Here is an 18,088-nt window from a genome sequence, read left to right as displayed (position 1 = left end):
CTCCTCCGCTGGGAGCCTGCTTCTTCCTCTCCCACTCCCCCTGCTTGCGTTCCCTCTCTCGCTGGCTGTCTCTCTGTCAAATAAATTAAAAAAAAAAAAAAAAAAAAAACCTTTAGGCCTGTATCGAGAAGGCACTTTTCACTGCTTTCTAACAATATGAAATATATATATCTTATTTGACATTATGTATTACTTCTGTGTCTACTAATTCATGCCTTTTGAAAATTTCCCCTTTGGTTGTCTTTTTCTTATTGACTTGTAAACATTCTTTGTGTTTTGTGGCCATCAACTGTTTTTTGTAAGTGTTGCAAATTATTCTTGAAGCCAAGAATGAGAAGTGAGAAAGCAGGCTATTTGCATCAAATGCTTATCCAAGATGGTATTTGGTTAAAATGTTTGCCTTGGTTATTTGAGCAATAGTAAGCTTCTTTTGTCTCTCTCCTTCCAAAGATGCATAGAAAAGCTCCTTCTGTCTGAAGTAAAGTGTTGGCTCTGTGTTGGTTATAATTTGCTTTTTCTGGCTGGCAAAGCCTTCTTTTTGTTTTCTGTCTTCTGACAGATTATAGGATTGTGGGGAAACAGCGTCCAGGGCTTTTTCAGGAACTGTGCCATTTCATCTACGGGAGAAGCCATTGGCTTTGGCACTAGAAGAGAATCGGCTCTGCATTTAAAGATGCCAAATCATGCTTGATTCACAAGTTTGCTGCCTCATTTTGTGTATGTGTGTGAAACTTTTTCAGGATGTTGGCTTTTACTTTTTCTACCATGTGCTATCCCATGAGTATGAGAAATCTACCCTCAGTATGAGAAGTTAACAACTTGTTCCTCGTTTCCAGCTCCCCATCCCAACCCACACAATCTAGACAGCCCAGACCATAGCAAAAGATGTAACAGTCATTTTAGGGTTAGGGAAAAATATACCACACAAATGTTTCCATCACTCTTTGGTGACTTTGAGTTCACGTCTTAGTCTTTCCTATGTAGGTTTGAATTATTTAGGTGTGCAAATGATTTGCTGACCAAGATGTCTCTTGACAAAGGCATCAGTGAAAGCTAATAGAGTACTCTATTTCCTAACTTGGGAAACTTAATTTGTATGAGACAGAGCACTTTTAGGAAACTTCTGTGTATTTTTTTACCCTTGACACACTTTTCAGGGATGCGTGGTATAATTTATCATGATTGCAAATAAGAATTTTTATTATCATGTAAGCAGTCGTAACTCCAGTTGTACTTGTTACCTTCATGTTTTTAAAACTGTATAATAGGGGGCACCTGGCTGGCTCAGTTGGAAAGCATGAAACTCTTGATCTCAGGGTCGTGAGTTCGAGTCCCACGCTGATTATATAAATAAATAAATAAATAAATAAACAAACTTTAGAAAAATTATTTAAAAGCTGTGTATAATAGATTTTGAAACCTAGTCAATTCAGTATTTTAGCAAATCTTCCACATTTGTTAACACCTCATGCCTCTACTTTCTATAGTTGACCTAAAGTTGGGTTTGGTTCTTCTATACATTTTTTGTTGTAGTTTCCTTTTATTATTATTTTTTTAACTGTCGTGTTTCCCCTCATTAAATTAAGCACTTTAAAGACCAGAGACTGTAGCTTATCCACTTTTTTTTGTCTCTGGGTCTAATAGAGTTCCTGGTATAGGAATGCAATAATATGTGATGAAGTGAGTGAATGAATGAATAAATTGAATTTCCGAAGATATAGTGAATGGATTTTATACTTCCCTCTAGTGTCTGAAAGAGAAAGTGCAGCCATCTAAAAAAAACCCCAATGAACTTGGCTGCATTGAAATCATAGTTGAAAGCAAAAGGCCTTTTTTTGTAACTTTCACATTTGTTTTTTCAGACCTGCTGTTCTCTTTAAGACTAGTGGATAATAAGGTTGTTTGTTTGTTTTTATATTATTTATTTATTTGACAGAGATAGTGACAGCCAGTGAGAGAGGGAACACAAGCAGGGGGAGTGGGAGAGGAAGAAGCAGGCTTCCAGTGGAGGAGCCTGATGTGGGGCTCGATCCCAGAATGCCGGGATCACTCCCTGAGCCAGAGGCAGATGCCTAACGACTGAGCCACCCAGGTGCCCCTGTTTGTTTTAAATCAAAGTCTGTGTTCAGTCTCATGGGTGTTTGAATTCTATAAAATGTCACATAGCAGGTCTTTATGGGAAATGCCCTTTAATACTTTCAGCTTCTGCTTGGGGGTAGATCATTGTTATGTTTTTGTTTTTGTTATTCAGTTCTGAAAACTGTTTATTTGTTTTGATTGGAGTAACTAAAGTGTCAAAGGGACTTTTTTGGGTGTTTTGTTTGTTATAAATGTCATTTGGGAAATTTGCCAGAGTACTCAAGAAATAGTGAAGTGTGATCAGACTAGTTGGATGTTATCTGAACTAGTTTTCAGTCTAGCTCATTGCTCTTTTCCCCTGCTTCTGAAAGGCAGTGTGCTTGTTTTCTATTTTAATATCTTTTACTGATTATAAAAGTTAGACTTGTTCAACATAAAAAGTTTAAAAACTATAAAAATAATCCGTTAATTCCACTACTCAGCTAATCTACTAAAATTATGAAATTAATGCGTGTTTTTTATTTTTTGAAAGATCGAATAAAACAAATATTTAAAAAGTTCTCTCCTTTGTTCCCCCTTAGCGCTCTTATCCTCTCAGTGATAACCACTATTGACAGATTAGTGTATATACTTCCAGCTATTTTCTTGGACCTACAGACATATATAATACTCATATGTGCTTTAAAATAGATGTGATTAGGGACGCGTGAGTGGCTCAGTCAGTTGGGCGTCTGCCTTCGGCTCAGGTCGTGATCCCAGGGTCCTGTGATCAAGTCTTGTATCAGACTCCCTGCTCGGCAGGGAGCCTGCTTCTCTTTCTGCCTGCTGCTCCCCCTGCTTGTGCTCTCTCTCTCTGACAAATAAATAACATCTTTTAAAAAAAAAATAGATGCGATTATTTTATAAAACAATCTGAAACTTGATATTTTAGAGCTTTTTATTGAGACAAAATATGCAGTATAGAAAAGTGCACATAAGTGTACAGCTCTGAATTTTCACAGATTGATACCTATGTAACTAGTTCCCAGATCAAGAAACACTACCAGCCCTCTTGAAGCCCCTCCTATCAATTTGGCCATGATACTGTTGAAGCACAGAGTGGGTAAGTTCTTAGTAATGGCAGACTTAGAATTTGATTGTTTTATCATGAAAATGAATGAAGAGAATTAATGATTTCAACTTTAGTAGCTGTTATGAGAACTTGGGTCATTTAGGTGGTTTGGACCATTCTTTTGCTATAAAGTTTACTGATCTAAATATATATTGAGGACTTCACTGTGTGTGCCTTATTGTGCATAATTGGGAAGGGAGAAGATACAAAGGCAAATATACAAGTTCTGAGTTACAGTCTAAATTAGGAAGACAAATCACATATTAGACAACAGAATAAGTATTAAATTGTGTAGTACTGATTCAGGAAAGGAATCATTGCTGACAGCATCAAAGATTGACACCTTCCACGGGAGGTGGAATTTGAGCTGGGCCTTGAATGGGTAGTATTTAAATGCCATGATTGTAATAGCACGAGTCATGGCATAAAAGTAGAAATGGATGAACATGATACACAGACAATAAGCAAGCAGATTAGTTTGTCTGGTGTGGGGAAAACATGCTGAGGGAAGGTAGGAAGTAAGTTTGGTAATATAGGATAGTGCTAGATTATGGTACATACAACAACCATAGAGCGGAAACTTGGCTGGATGACATAGGTGCGAGAGAGCCACTGATAGCTAGTGGATTTGGAGCCAGGAAGACTCAAATTCTAATATTGACTTTTCCATTTACCAGCTATGTGACCTAGAGAAGATCCTTCAACCTCTCTGGACCTGAGTTTCTTCATCTGTAAAAATGGAGAAAAATGTCTATTTCATAGATTTATTATGACAAAATAATAAATATAAATATATAGTTCTTGACATAGGACCTTGGACCTAGTAAATGTGCAATAAATTTAACTGTTTCTTTAGTTCTTTTTTTATTTTTATTTTTTTAAATTTATTTTCTTGAGAGAGAGAGCACAGAGGGAGAGGTAGAAGCAGACCCCTGCTAAGCAGGGAGCCCGATGTGGAGCTGGATCCCAGGACTCCAGGATCACAACCCAAGCCAAAGGCAGACATTCAACCAGCTGAACTACTCAAGTGCCCCTCTTTCTGTAGTTCTTTTTTTTTTTTTTTTTTAAGATTTTATTTATTTATTCGACAGAGATAGAGACAGCCAGCGAGAGAGGGAACACAAGCAGGGGGAGTAGGAGAGGAAGAAGCAGGCTCATAGCGGAAGAGCCTGATGTGGGGCTCGATCCCATAACGCTGGGATCACGCTCTGAGCCGAAGGCAGACGCTTAACCCCTGTGCCACCCAGGCGCCCCTCTTTCTGTAGTTCTTAAGAAGAAGAGCAAATGGTTGAAAGTAGTGGTATGTAGAATGAGGGAGACTAGAAAGAAGTTATAGTTACCCCACAAACATGTTAAGGGTCTCTGTTAAGGTAATGGTAACAAGATAGAAAGAGTACATTTGGGGGACATGAAAAGAAATTGGACTTGAATTCTTTTTTAGGAGGAACTGTTTTGGGCTTTTTCAGTGATCTTTTATTAAACTGTTGTAATTCCTCTGTGGACTATATATACTTTGGCAAGGTGAATTTGACAGTTTAGTTTAGTTGAGGTATTTGAAACTCCCTAAGAGTTCCTCGTTTATATTTTAGAAGAGGATATTAGAAATTTTATTTGAATTATCCTTTTGCCAAGAACATTTGTGATAATAGTGGTGAGATTAGGTATGTTTCTTTGTTTTTGATAACTCGGCAAATTAATCGGTGCAGGCATGATCTTGGAACCATTCAAGTTTTAGTTTCTGGGTGCCTGGGTGGCCCAGTCAGTTAAGCGATGAAGCGCGTCTGCCTTCAGGTCATGACGTGGGGGTTGAGCCCTGTGTGAGTGGAGCCCACTTGTCCCTCTCCCCCTCCGCTCCCCTTCCCCCGTCATATGCACTCCCTCTCTCTCTCTCTCTCAGATAAATAAAAGCTTAAAAAAAAAAAAAGAAGAGCTGTCTTTAAAGGGGGCATGCCATACAGCTTCTTTTCCTTCTTACAAGAAGACTTAGGTTATAGATATGAAATGCTTTGAGCTCCACATAAGAACAAGCTACTTAAATTGCAAGTTATTTGGTTGTCTTTTAAAAATTATAGTACTACTTGGGGGGAACTGATGGGGATTGTAGAGTGTGATGTAGATACTTAACATTAGTTGCAAGATCTCTGTGGACAAAAATGTCAGTATAGGTAATAGCTTGCCTTCCCTGATCCCTGTTGTATTTTACTTAAATGAGCCCCAGGCACTGTTCTACCCGTACACTTCAGAAATTCTACAGTCTTTGGCATATTCCATCCCAGCAGTGTTATGCCCCTAACGTTGGCATTAGTGATTGAAGTGTTGATGCAGCCTGCCAGTTATCTAGCCACCTGGCTGTTGCTAAGAGTTTTTTCCCAGTATTTGGTGTATGGCTTAAACAAGACTTAGATCTTTGCTTCCTGATTGTACTGAACGAAACCTGCTAAGGGAGTGGTTAGCTTGAATTTGGCCGGAGATGTTTTATATCCGAACTGGGTTCGAGCCAACTGTGTGTGTTTTGGGGTGTGTGTGTTTTTGCAGATTATTTGATATATTCCTTCTACCCCTACCAACTTCCAGATACATACCTTCCCAATATGCCCCCTCCCTTCTTAATTTCTGCATCACAGGAAGCAGGAGTTTCAGACAGGGTGGTTTGATGTGTGCAGGTGAATCTAATATGCAAACCTATATCTATCCACGGCGTGAAGTTGATTAGTCTGAGAAAAGAAGGGCGAGGCAGAAAGGCCCCGAGAGCTTTTTACTGTCGGGTGTCTTCTGGTGCCTATTGCTGGGGAAGTCTGAGGTGCTGTAGGAGGTAGCGCCTGGATGGGGGTCGCTCCTAGCACCCAGGCAGAGAGAGTGGGTGGAGGAGCTGTAGATGGAGCACTGCATTACCTGGCCCAGCTGTGGGATGCTTGGCTCCTGGCTTTCGGGTGGTAGCCTGCGGAGATGGGGGCAGCTCTAACAAAGAGGAGCCGCGCAGGGGCCGGGGCCGTGGGTAGCTGGCCTATCCCCGGCGGCTGACCTCCCAGTGGGCCTCCCAGTTGGCTGCTTGGCGGGTCGCTCTGCTGGCTCCCTGGCTTGCCATTGGCTGTGCGGACGGGAGGGGGTTTGCAGAGGGCCGGGATGGAGTTGAGGGGGCGGGGCTGGCTTCCGGCAGCAAAGGGGAGCAAGCGGCTGCCGGCTGGGGGAGGGGGTGTCGGCGCACCGTGGAGTGCTGTGCTCAGAGAGCCTGGCGCTCGGAGCAGCCGCCTCCCCCTCCCCCTGCCGAGACCGCTCTAAGCCCCTTCTCATCGCCCCCCTTCCCCCGCCGGGGCGGGCGAAGAGGGTTGAGCTGCCCCAGGCGGGCGGGGCGGAGCCCGGAGCCCCACCGAGCGCTGCGGAGCGAACCTCACCTCCCTTCCAGGGCTCAAGGTGTGTGTGTGTGTGCTTTTTCTAATGCAACCCCTACTTCAGCCGACTTAACCTTGTGAGAAAAGGGGAAATGGAATGGGAAGTGAGAGCTCCACATCCCATCAGTTTATTTTGATTTTCTGATTCTACCCTTCATTCTTCTTTCCCCTCCCATCATCTCACCCCTGCAGCAGGGTAAGGAGATTCAGGACTCTTATCTTTTTTTTAAATGATATGTCGATGTCGCTCTCATATGTAGCAAAATGAACAGAGAAGAAAAGAGGAGCCCTTTCTTGTGTGACATCTGATGCAGTAAGCCGCGGGGCGGGGGGGAGAGAAAAAAGAAAGAAAAGAAAAAGAAAAAAAAAAAGGCTAGGAGTGGGTTTTTGGAACTGTACTGCATCTGTGTCCATTAAGGCTGTCTTCATCATTTTCGTACTTGGGACTGCCTTAATCAGCAAAAACAATCTGAAAAGGAAGGAGGTGCTAGTGGAAAAAGGGAGCAGCCCCTGTCAAATGGTGGTTAAAGAAATCCTGATAGTTGTTAGAGATTAACTCTGCTAAAGTCTCTTCCTGAGTACCTTGTCACCGGCTTTGTTTAGTATTCGCCCTATTGGAGAAACCTAGCTAGAGCGAGCAAACTTGCCTTGCTGTTCTGAAACCTGGAAGTCTTGTCTATCTCTCCGTAGGTGTATTTCTCATATCCATAGGTTCTCAGAGAGGTTAGCTTCTGTCATGAAAAACCAGAAGCAAACTTTTAAAAATCCAGATGAATTTTGTTTAATTAGTTTATTTTTTTAAAGTTTTCTCTCCGACCCAAACTTTATGAAATTGGGTGGCTGTAGCATTACAATTTAAATTATGTTTATCTTTTCTGAGTTCTTTTGCTTCTACAACTTATGGATCCCTTCTTTCTGAAGGACACAAAGCTTCAGCCAAAATCAGGAACCTCTTTATAAGTTTTTAATTGAGAGGAAAGTTATCAGTTGAAGATAGAGAACCCAAATTTTATGATGTTAGAAACAAAGGGTTTGTGTTTGTGTCTGTTTGTCTTTCTGTAGTGAGTGGCACTGTTCTTGATAAACTCGCTTAATTTAACTGGGTGTTTTCACCAAAGGTGTTTGGACCAGATTTTTCTTAATGTTGATTAGTAAAGAGCTAGAATGCCAGACGGAATGAATATTAATTTTTGGCAGCACTTTGGTAAATATTAATTGAAATGATTGAGAGTTCATTCTGATAATCCAGGTTCAGTTTCCATAGTTTGTTCTAATTGGAGTTCAGTTTTGAAGACAGAATTGATATGCTGAAGCGGTCTTAACAGTTTAACAGGATCAGTGTTTTTCCTTTCCATTGATATATTTGGACCTCTAATAAAGGTCAGTTTTTTGTGAAAGCAAGTATTGTGAAGAAGAGGGGTAATAGGATAGAAAAATCAGGAGTCTATCTTTTTTAAATTTCAAGTACCCTTACTGGGGCGCCTGGCTGGCTCAGTCAGTAGAGCATGAAACTCTCCATGTTAGGGTCGTGAGTTCAAGCCCCTATATTGGGCGTGGAGCCTACTTAAAAAAATAATAATAAACTTAAATTTTTAAAAATCAAGTAGCCTTCCTACAGAATTGTACAAAAAAGTGGGCACCTGGCTGGCTTAGTTGGTAAAGTATGTGACTCTTGACCTCGGGGGTTGTAAATTCTAGCCCCCACATTAGGTGTAGAGATTACTTAAAAAAAAAAAAAAGTCTTTAAGAAAGAAAAAGAATTTGGGGGGCATCTGGGTGGCACAGCGGTTGAGCATCTGCCTTCGGCTCAGGGCGTGATCCCGGCGTTGTGGGATCGAGCCCCACATCAGGCTCCTCCGCTGTGAGCCTGCTTCTTCCTCCCCCCCCCCTTGTGTTCCCTCTCTCGCTGGCTGTCTCTCTGTCAAATAAATAAATAAAATCTTTAAAAAAAAAAGAAAGAAAAAGAATTTGGGATATTTTGTTTTTTATACATTTATCCCTTACAACTCCGTAATCATGTTTAAATTCAAAGGCTAAGAGGGTCTCCCAAATGTTTTCTTACCTAACTTGTTAGTGAGAATAAACTATTAAAAATCACTGATTGAAGCTTTGACAGCTAGCTGCTGTATAAAACAAAATGCACTTTGATGTCTAAGCTATAGCAAGCTGAGGAAGGAAGGAAGGAAAAGAAAGAAAGAAAGAATACTTGGGGGCCATATTAAAGCATGTATCACTTCAGCTTGCTTCTACTAGAAAATAAGTTGCTGTCCTGTTTGGTATCCTCGACGGTTTTTTGTCTGCCCATGGGGTAAGCAATACAGCTTTGTAAAGTTATATTACAGTTTGTTCACTAAATTTTTTAATATATCTATTTTTTTTGGCCTGATTTGTATAATCAATATTTTGCATGGTACAGTGATTTCCCCAAAGAATTTTCCCCAGGAGAGAAAGGCTATGTATAGAACTAATCATAGGTGTATCTACACTGATCTCCAAATATCATTTAAAGGGAGATGGGACTCCTCAAATTTGGTCCTCTGCAAGGAAACAATTATATGAAGCCATGACTTCCCATAATCTCTTAGGTTGAGGGGACATGGTGCTGCTGAAGTTAAAGTAGCTGATTTAATTTTCTTTAGCGATCTGTTTTTATCCATCCTGATTATTTCTGTGAGTCACAGCTTAGAATGTGTTAAGAAAAAGGGCCCTGTGTTCTCTCTAAAGGGAGACTCGAGCCCAATCCCCCATTCACATCAGAAGTATAAAATGATCCCCTTGAGAAGGTAAAGGGAAAGATTGGACCCTTGGCGTTGATTCTCCTAATAATCAGCATGAGTGTTGTAAGGTTTGGAATTGGGAAAAGCTTGTTCAAGATGGGGGAAATATTAGAGGCAAAAAGAACTGGGAATGCTGCTATGTGAGAGACTTATTTAGAGACAATGAATGCATTCATATGGAGATGTGATTGGTGGTAGTTTTAAGCTATTCAGCTTTGTCAGTCAGGTGTCTGAGACAATATTTTGTGTGTGCTTAAACCCAACCCCCTCCCCCAGGGGTTGACTCTTGGAAGCTGAATCTTTTGAGGAAGTTTGCTGTGAGTCTGAATCCAGAGGGTAGAGGACTTGGTGGGGTCTGTTATCTGCTCAGATAAAGACGTGGAATTGATTGCTAGTGAGTTACTGAACTCTTCCTAATGAATGGTTGCTAGGCAAAATGCATCTCAATCAGTTTAATCCTCAATAGTTTACAGGTCTGCTCTTGGTGAGGGCCAGAGCTGCTTTTCTAATGATACTGCCCTTTAGGAATCCTTTTGGATTTGCATATATGTTGCTCAGTGGCTCACAAAAAAAAAAAAAAAAAAAAGAAAGAAAGAAAGAAACAGAATGACTTATGGATCTCACTTTATCCACCTAAGAGAATTTAGCTTTTGGTAACATTGGGTCAGCATTGTCTTTCTCCTGGATCAAGTGGTGAGTGGGGCTGCTCTTCAGTTGTAGGATACCATTGTATTTGATTATCTTTGGTTTTGTAACTGGTAAGGCAGTGAACTAACACATTCATTTTGGAAACAGGCCAGTGATAATACTGCCCTTGGGCCTGGAAGGATGGAAAATAGGACAGAGTAAACAATTGAGGGCATAAATAATGAATCTTCCAACTGAGCCCTGGGAGAGTGAAGGAGATTATCCTCAGAGCTGTTCAATCTGGCAGCGAAAGGGGAAAAGTCCACTGAATTAATTACCCTGACTATGTTTGATACTGCAGTTATTATGGGATTGTTAGAGCTATTCAAAACAGAGGTGCCTTTTATTTTTTTATTTTATTTATTTTTAAGATTTTATTTATTTATTTGAGAGAGAGAGAGAGAGTGCATGCACAAGCGGCAAGGGGTCAGAGGGAGATGTTGAAGCAGACTCCCCACTGAGCAGGGAGCCTGACGTGGGGCTCAATCCCAGGACCCCAGGATCATGACCCTAACCGAAGGCAGATGCTTAACCAAGTGAGCCAGCCAGGCGCCCCCAGAGGTGCCTTTTAGATATTAACTTTTAACCCATTTTTTTGTTTGTTTGTTTGTTTGTTTTAAAACCACCGAAATTGCTCATCTTTTTGGAATCCAGGCCTTTGCTCCTTCCCCCAACTTTGATCTGTATGTTAGCATATGAATACTGGGCAGTCCTTTTCTTTGGCTAGATCTTAGAATTTTACTTACTGGGAGGTTTCACTAGCTGTAAATACATGTGGTAATAGAAGAAAATGGAGAAAGCCTGTATCTGGTTTAAAGAAGTTCTTTAATTTCTTTAGTACATATTATATGTATCTTTTACTACATATTATACTTTGAAATTAAATGTGGAGTTGTAGGGTAGAATTATATAACAACTCACAAAAGGTTAAGACAAGAGTTTCTTCATTTTCGGTATGGACATAAACATTTTTACTTTTAGATTAGTTTCATTCAGTGAATGAAATAAGCAGTCTCAGTGTTCTCAGCATTTCTCTGAAGTAGGAAAAATGCCCTGAGAATTCTAAATAACGTAGTGATTTGGTAGTGAAGCCAGACCCAGAGCCAACCAAGGTCTCTGAATTCTTCCCTTTGAATTTCTAATACATTTGTTATTTTTTTTTAAAGTAAGCTCTGTGCTGAAGGTGGGGCTTGAACTTACCACTCTGAGATCAAGAGTCACATGTTCTACTGACTGAGCCAACCAGGTGTCCAGAATTTTTAATATATTTAATTATTTTCCCCAAGAACTCCTTTCAGGATCCTTATTTGAAATGATTTGAAATTTTCCTGTTTCTACCATGAGAGGCTGTTTTTATTTCTCTAGATGTGAAGGAAATCCAAAGACCAAGATGCCATTATCAATCAAGAGAAGGAGGAAGGTTCAGGATGAGGTGCTGAAGGAGTAAAAGACTGAGCTGTAAAGGCAAGGCCAAATTGAAGTTTTATGATATTTGATGCTGATGGATCTCAGGGAGGGAGCATTGGGCCTAGGAGATCAAATTCAGTCATGGACTGAGTTTGTTACATTTCAACCTAGCTGAAAAGGGCAGAGACATCTTTACAACACATGGGTAGAACTCTAGTTAAGGATTCATTCCTGATCAGAGAATACAGTCAGTTCTTGATTCTTCATATTCATGCAGAAGGGCAAACAGACAAAGTACAGATAGGTAAAATCCGAAGATATTCCTAGCAGTAGCTTTAATAAGTTGCTCTACTTTTTAACTGGGATTTTCTAGCTGAACAAACTGGTGAGAGATTTGTTTTCTTTCTCTGGTCGTTCAAGAGACCAGTAAGTAAAATACCCACAAACTTGAATTAAACTTAGTTTTTTGATCATTGAAAGTAGTATATGACTCATTACTGGACCTAGAAAAGTTTAGCTCAGTTTAGTATCTTTGAGATTGTTTATTTAATTTTTTAAGACTTTGACCCTTGTTATCTAATTATACTGAGATCCTATGGAGAATTGAGATCTTCCAAGTAGGTCTTAGATAAACTGGCTTTTGGTACTAGCATGTCATCTTTGTTGGCATCTTCTAGCCCCACGGTATTGGCCAATCATTCATCATATGTGGGCAAGCCATAGATAACCAAACCAAAGAAGTGTTACCAAGCAAACCCCTCCTCTTGACACTGGGACGGTTTATACTCTGATGATGAGAACTGTTGGCCAAAATAAAATCCATTTAGAAGTCAGATGCCAGGTTGTGATTAAAGTAGTACTATACATTATAAATTTCAAAGCTGAGGATTTCTTAAAATGCTATTTGGTGGGAAAATGTTTGTTTCTCTCTTTCTCTCTGTCTCTCTCTCAGATCAACTGATTACAGCAGATTTAAAAGGCAAGGTTCCCATGACCAGTCACTAATTCCTTGCACTCAGCAAAGTGGTTTTGAAGATCAGTTGCTGCTCTGAGTGAAAATCAGATTTTATGCCACTTGGAGAATTGAAGGGATTTCCACACTATCCCTGTTGCTTCAGAGGAGAAGCATAAGTATTGTTAGTCATAACTTAAGTTTTTTCTTTCCTTCCAAAAGCTAAAGTATTTTTTCCATTGGAAGTTCACTTATCACTTACTATGTAAAGGATAGAACTTAATCTATTTTAAAAGGACAGAGGTATCAAGACGATGAGAAGTTAAAGACAGCTCATCCCAGATCACAGTATATCAATGGAAAAGACACGTTTCCTGAGTTCCTGAATGGACTGTCTGTATTACCCAGCTATTCAGCTGGGAGTGGACGTACTATTGTGAAGACATGAATTTTGTAGCTGTGAAGGAACTGGTTTAGCTTTTGCTTATCTTATTCTCCCAGAACCGTTTTCATTCAGCAGAAAGTGGGACCAGTGGATTAATGAAGAGTCCATATCTTTGTTTTAACCTGTCCTGCTAGGTGTTACTGTGCATTCACTAAAGTGCTTTCAAAGGATTTTAGTACTTAGGTTTCATTCAATCCCTGTGAGGTTATGGTGCAGTTGGAATGTGATAGTGTGTTAAAACATTTCTGCAGAAAGACAAAAGGAACCTTTCCTTTTAAGAAAAGCTCTTCACCTATTTCCATAGCCCATGGCAAAATTCAGTTGGAACAAGTTGCTTTTTTAGCAGGCTGTATTTTAATTTTTGCCTCTTCTCCCAGCTAAACAAATGTCCCAACTGAAATGTATCATTCTTATCATTCATAGTACGTTTTGGGGGGATTGTTCCAAGTGCCCTTGGAAGTGAGAAGCTGGTGCCACTTAAGCCTGCACACCAATTCTGTAACTCTCTGAAATTCTGTTTCCACCAACTGCCTCCATCCCCCCATCTGTCCGCATCTGCTCCTCTCTCAGCTTCCCACGACTAGTTAAGAAAGTACCATTGCTCAACCAGGGAAATGCTAGTCTTTATCAAAGTCAGATTTGTGTGCGTGTGCACACACGTGCAGGCTTGCACTGTTTGTTGCATTATTGTTTGAAGAGTATTTCTACGATACAGAAATCAGATTCCGCTCTTCTAAACAAGTTGATAAGTTGCTTTTTTTAAAATTATTTTTTATTAAAGATTTTATTAATTTGACAGAGAGAGACAGCCAGCGAGAGAGGGAACACAAGCAGGGGGAGTGGGAGAGGAAGAAGCAGGCTCCTAGCAGAGGAGCCTGATGTGGGACTCGATCCCAGAACGCCGGGATCACGCCCTGAGCCGAAGGCAGACGCTTAACGACTGAGCCACTCAGGCGCCCCGATAAGTTGCTTTTTATTAGAAGTGCAAGTGTCTAAGAGTTAAACTTGAAACGAGGGAGGGGACAACTATATTGGTTTTAGTTTAATTGCTTTAAAAAATCTGTTCTGTTGGGACGCCTGGGTGGCTTAGCTGGTTAAGCGTCTGCCTTCGGCTCAAGTCATGATCCTAGGGTCCTGGGATCGAGTTCTGATCGGGCTTCCTGCTTGGTAGGGAGCCTGCTTCTCCCTCTCCCCCTGTCTGCTGCTCCCCCTGCTTGTGCGCGTGTGTGTGCGCGCTCTCTCTCTCTGACAAATAATAAATAAAATCTTTTTAAAAATCTGTTATGTAATTAAAAGCTGTACTACTGTCTTGCAGTGAAACTTCGTAGATAAGGCATGGAGAATTACAGTTTCTCAGTGATGAGGACCACTCTAACTATGCTATTTAAAATCGCCATCTCATCCAGTACGCCTCATCTCCTTACGCTGCTTTTCTTTCCGTAGTATTTATTACCTTCTAAGAGTCTGTGTAATTTACCTACTCATTGAATTCGTCTCCCACTCTACTCCGTGTAAAAATGGAAGCATGATTTTTGTTTGTTTTGTTATTTGCCAAGCCCCTCACTCCTGGAGCAGTGTTTTGCTACATAGTAGGTTCTCAGTAAATATTGGTGTGAATTAATTGGAGAGGTACTCTTTAATAGATACCTAGGGATTAGAGTTGGAGTATATGGGTAAAGATTATTGTACTGGAGCTAGTACTAAATTAGGGATCACATTTCTTTTCTTTTCTTTTTTTTTTTTTAAGATTTTATTTATTTATGTGACAGAGAGACAGCCAGCGAGAGAGGGAACACAGCAGGGGGAGTGGGAGAAGAAGAAGTAGGCTCCCAGTGGAGGAGCCCGATGTGGGACTCGATCCTGGAACGCCGGGATTACGCCCTGAGCCAAAGGCAGACACCTAACGACTGCGCTACCCAGGCGCCCCAAGGATCATATTTCTTGACTAGCTTAAGGGAAAGAATATGTGGGGAAAAAAACCTCAAGGAATTGGGGTTAATTAGCCCAGATTAGGGAAATGACAGATATTTTATAGTATGCAAATATAAAGGAACATTATATAAAGACAGATAACTAGCTCTTATTCACCTTGAAGAGGACAAAAGAATAGGCTGAAGCTCCTGAACAATGAATATAAGACATGCAGAAGAATTTCCTGATTTTGAACAGGTGACCAAAGAAGGATGGTTTCTCTGAATTGATTTTCAGCTGTGGCACCATGTTGCAGGCAGTGGTGAGAACGGAAAGAGAGCCAGGGGTCAGAAAACCTGGTTGTAGTGTAGGCACTTTGAGCTTTTCCTAGTTTCTTTATCTCTGAAAGTGGGACTAATGATCCTTGCATAAACCATCTCATAGGGCATGTGAGAAAATCAAGTGAGAGAATTCATGTGAAAGCACTTTGAAAATTATGAACCTTTGTACAAAAGTAAGCAGTCACTAATGACTGTATAAAGTCACCTTTGTTAGTGATTTAGAGTCATGGAATCTGGAAGTTGGTTTAATGATCGATCATCTAGTTCAAATTCTTAGCTCCTTGGGGCGCCTGGGTGGCACAGCGGTTAAGCGTCTGCCTTCAGCTCAGGGCGTGATCCCGGCGTTATGGGATCGAGCCCCACATCAGGCTCCTCCGCTAGAGGCTGCTTCTTCCTCTCCCACTCCCCCTGCTTGTGTTCCCTCTCTCGCTGGCTGTCTCTATCTGTGTTAAATAAATAAATAAAATCTTTAAAAAAAAAAATTCTTAGCTCCTGAAAATAAATTTTCCACCATTTTTTTTTTATGACCCTGAGATCAAGACCTGAGCTGAAATCAAGGGGTCAGATGCTTAACCGACTAAACCACCCAGGCGCCCCTCTTTTCCATCATTCTTAAGGAGTAGTTACGGCTTTTGCTTCAGCATTTCTAGTACTGCACTGCTGTTGAATAAGCTCGTTGTTTATGTTCATCTAAAATTGCCTTTCTTCAGACTTTACGAACCTGTTTTTGAGCTCAGAAATTAATCTAGCCCCTCCTTTGTGTGACGGCCCTCATGGCGCTCTTGTTTACGGTCTTCATCATCTTTTGCCTCGAAATCACTACAGCCACTTAACTGATTTCTGCTGTCTCCTATTTGTCTTTCACATTTTCAGCAGATTGACTTAAAATAGACATCTCATCATGTTACTCTCCTTGAAACCTGTCCCTATCTCCCCATGGCTTCAGATAAAGTCTGACATTAGCCTGTAATAGTTATAACTACCGTCGTTGAGCATAGACACTGTACTAAGCACTTTATGAATATAATCTTATTTAATCATCACAGTTACTCTGTAAGCTGTCGGGACTACTTTTATACTGCTTTAATGGTAAGACTATTGAGCTGTGACTCCAACCCAGCTTTGTTCTTTTTTTCTTTTTTTAAGATTTTATTTATTTTAGAGAGCAAGAGCCAGCACAAGTGGGAGAGGGAGAGAGAGAGAGAGAGAGAAAGAATCTCAAGCAGACTCCACGCTGAACATGAAGCCCAACGCAGGGCTCGGTCCCAGGACCCTGAGATCACTTGACCTGAGCCAAAACCAAGAGTTGGCCGCTTAACCAACTTTGCCACCCAGGTGCCCCAACCCGGCTTTATTCTTAATCTGCTGTTCTGTCCCCCTAGTATGAAATGTAATGCTCTTCATAATTTGGCACATACATCCAGCACCCAGCTCTTCATACCGTTTGTGGTTCCCAGACATGCATTTAGTTATGCTCGTTTCCAGCGTAGTCGTGCGTGCCTTTTCATTGTGCTAGTTTTCTCTGCCTGGAGTAGCTTAGGCACCAGACCGCCTAAGTCTGGTAAATTCTTGCTTGGCTTTCAGTGGCCCACATTGTTGTTCTCCCTTCGTTCTCACCATTCCTTGGAAGTATCTGTTTCGTTATTTTGATTTTCAGACAGCTTTATCCACTTTTTTTTAAAGATTTTATTTATTTATTTGACAGAGATAGAGACAGCCAGCGAGAGAGGGAACACAAGCAGGGGGAGTGGGAGAGGAAGAAGCAGGCTCATAGCAGAGGAGCCTGATATGGGGCTCAGTCCCAGAACGCCGGGATCACGCCCTGAGCCGAAGGCAGACGCTTAACCGCTGTGCCACCCAGGTGCCCCCTATCCACTTTTTTTAAAAGATTTTATTTATTTATTTGTCAGAGCAAGAGAGCCCAAGCAGGGGAAGCAGTGGAGGGAGAGGGAGAGGGAGAGACAGGCTCCCCACTGAGCAGGGAGCCCCATGCGGGGCTTGATTCCAGGACCCTGGGATCATGACCTGAGCCGAAGGCAAGACGCTTAATCATCTGAGCCACCCAGGTGCCCCCACTTTTTTTTTCTTATTGAAGTATAATTGACTTACAGCATTGTATCAGTTTAAGGTGTACAACATAATGATTTGATATTGCATACTGCTGTGAGACGTTCACCACAGTAATCACGTTTCTCACCAGGGATTTTGTCTGCTGTATTTGTATTCCCAGTGCATAGTACTACCACAGTGCCTGCTGCATCACAGTGGCTCAGGGAGTGAATGAATGAAGGATGTTCCTACTAAGGGTTCTCTTTTTCAGGTTAAACTCTTTTTCCATTTACTGTACATATGCAGTTTCTAGATCCCTCTCTGTTTATTACATCTTGGCTGAGCTATTCCTAGGCTTTCCTCTATTTCCATCAGAAAGTGTATTTTAATGACTGCAGGAAGTGAACTGCAACCTTCCAAAATAACTTTTAACGAAAAATGTACCAAACGAACAGATTGTCCAGCTGCTGCTTTGGGAAGGGTTCTGATTACATTAATTTCTAGCCCCCTCCTTGCCAGAATAGAGCCCAAATAAAATAAGAAAAATAAGCAGATAAGAGGCACCTGGCTGTTGAGTCGGGAGAACATGCGGCTCTCGATCTCTGGGTTGTGAGTTCGAGCCCCATGTTGGGTGTAGAGATTACTTAAAAATTAAAAAAAAAAAAAAGAAAAAGAAGCAGAGAAAAAATAAGCAGAGGTGAGCACTTTGTACCTGATTTTCTCTTTTACTTTCTGTCTCCTCAGCAGGGTCATCCCACTTTATAAGTCACTGTTGATATAAAGACCACAATTTTCCCCTTTCTATAAAACAGAATGGTTTCCTAAGACTCCACAATACCCTTAGGGGAGTCTTAGTCTTGGGCTGTCACGCAGTTGAAGAGCAGAGAGTCTGGTACTGAATTCCAGGGGAAAGGGTACAGCTCTTAGCCAGAATTGAAGG

General features: G+C 41.1%; 1 protein-coding gene across 2 annotated transcripts in view; it reads left to right on the top strand.

Moving 5' to 3' along the window:
* Positions 1-18,088, top strand: part of FAM222B (family with sequence similarity 222 member B) — a 93,780-nt gene that overhangs the window by 25,099 nt on the left and 50,593 nt on the right. The window contains exon 1 of one of the 2 annotated variants that reach the window (XM_008695333.2): positions 5,144-6,601. The exons of the other annotated variant lie outside the window; for it this stretch is intronic. The gene's annotated coding sequence lies outside the window, so the exon portion shown is untranslated. Of the gene's footprint in view, positions 1-5,143; positions 6,602-18,088 lie in introns of those variants that run through there. 2 annotated transcript variants of the gene reach the window in all.

The sequence above is a fragment of the Ursus maritimus genome, unplaced genomic scaffold (assembly GCF_017311325.1).
Source record: "Ursus maritimus isolate PB19 unplaced genomic scaffold, ASM1731132v1 scaffold_24, whole genome shotgun sequence".
NCBI classification, from domain to species: domain Eukaryota; kingdom Metazoa; phylum Chordata; class Mammalia; order Carnivora; family Ursidae; genus Ursus; species Ursus maritimus.
Note: the sequence above shows the minus strand (reverse complement) of the source record. Positions and strands in the feature narration are given on the sequence as shown.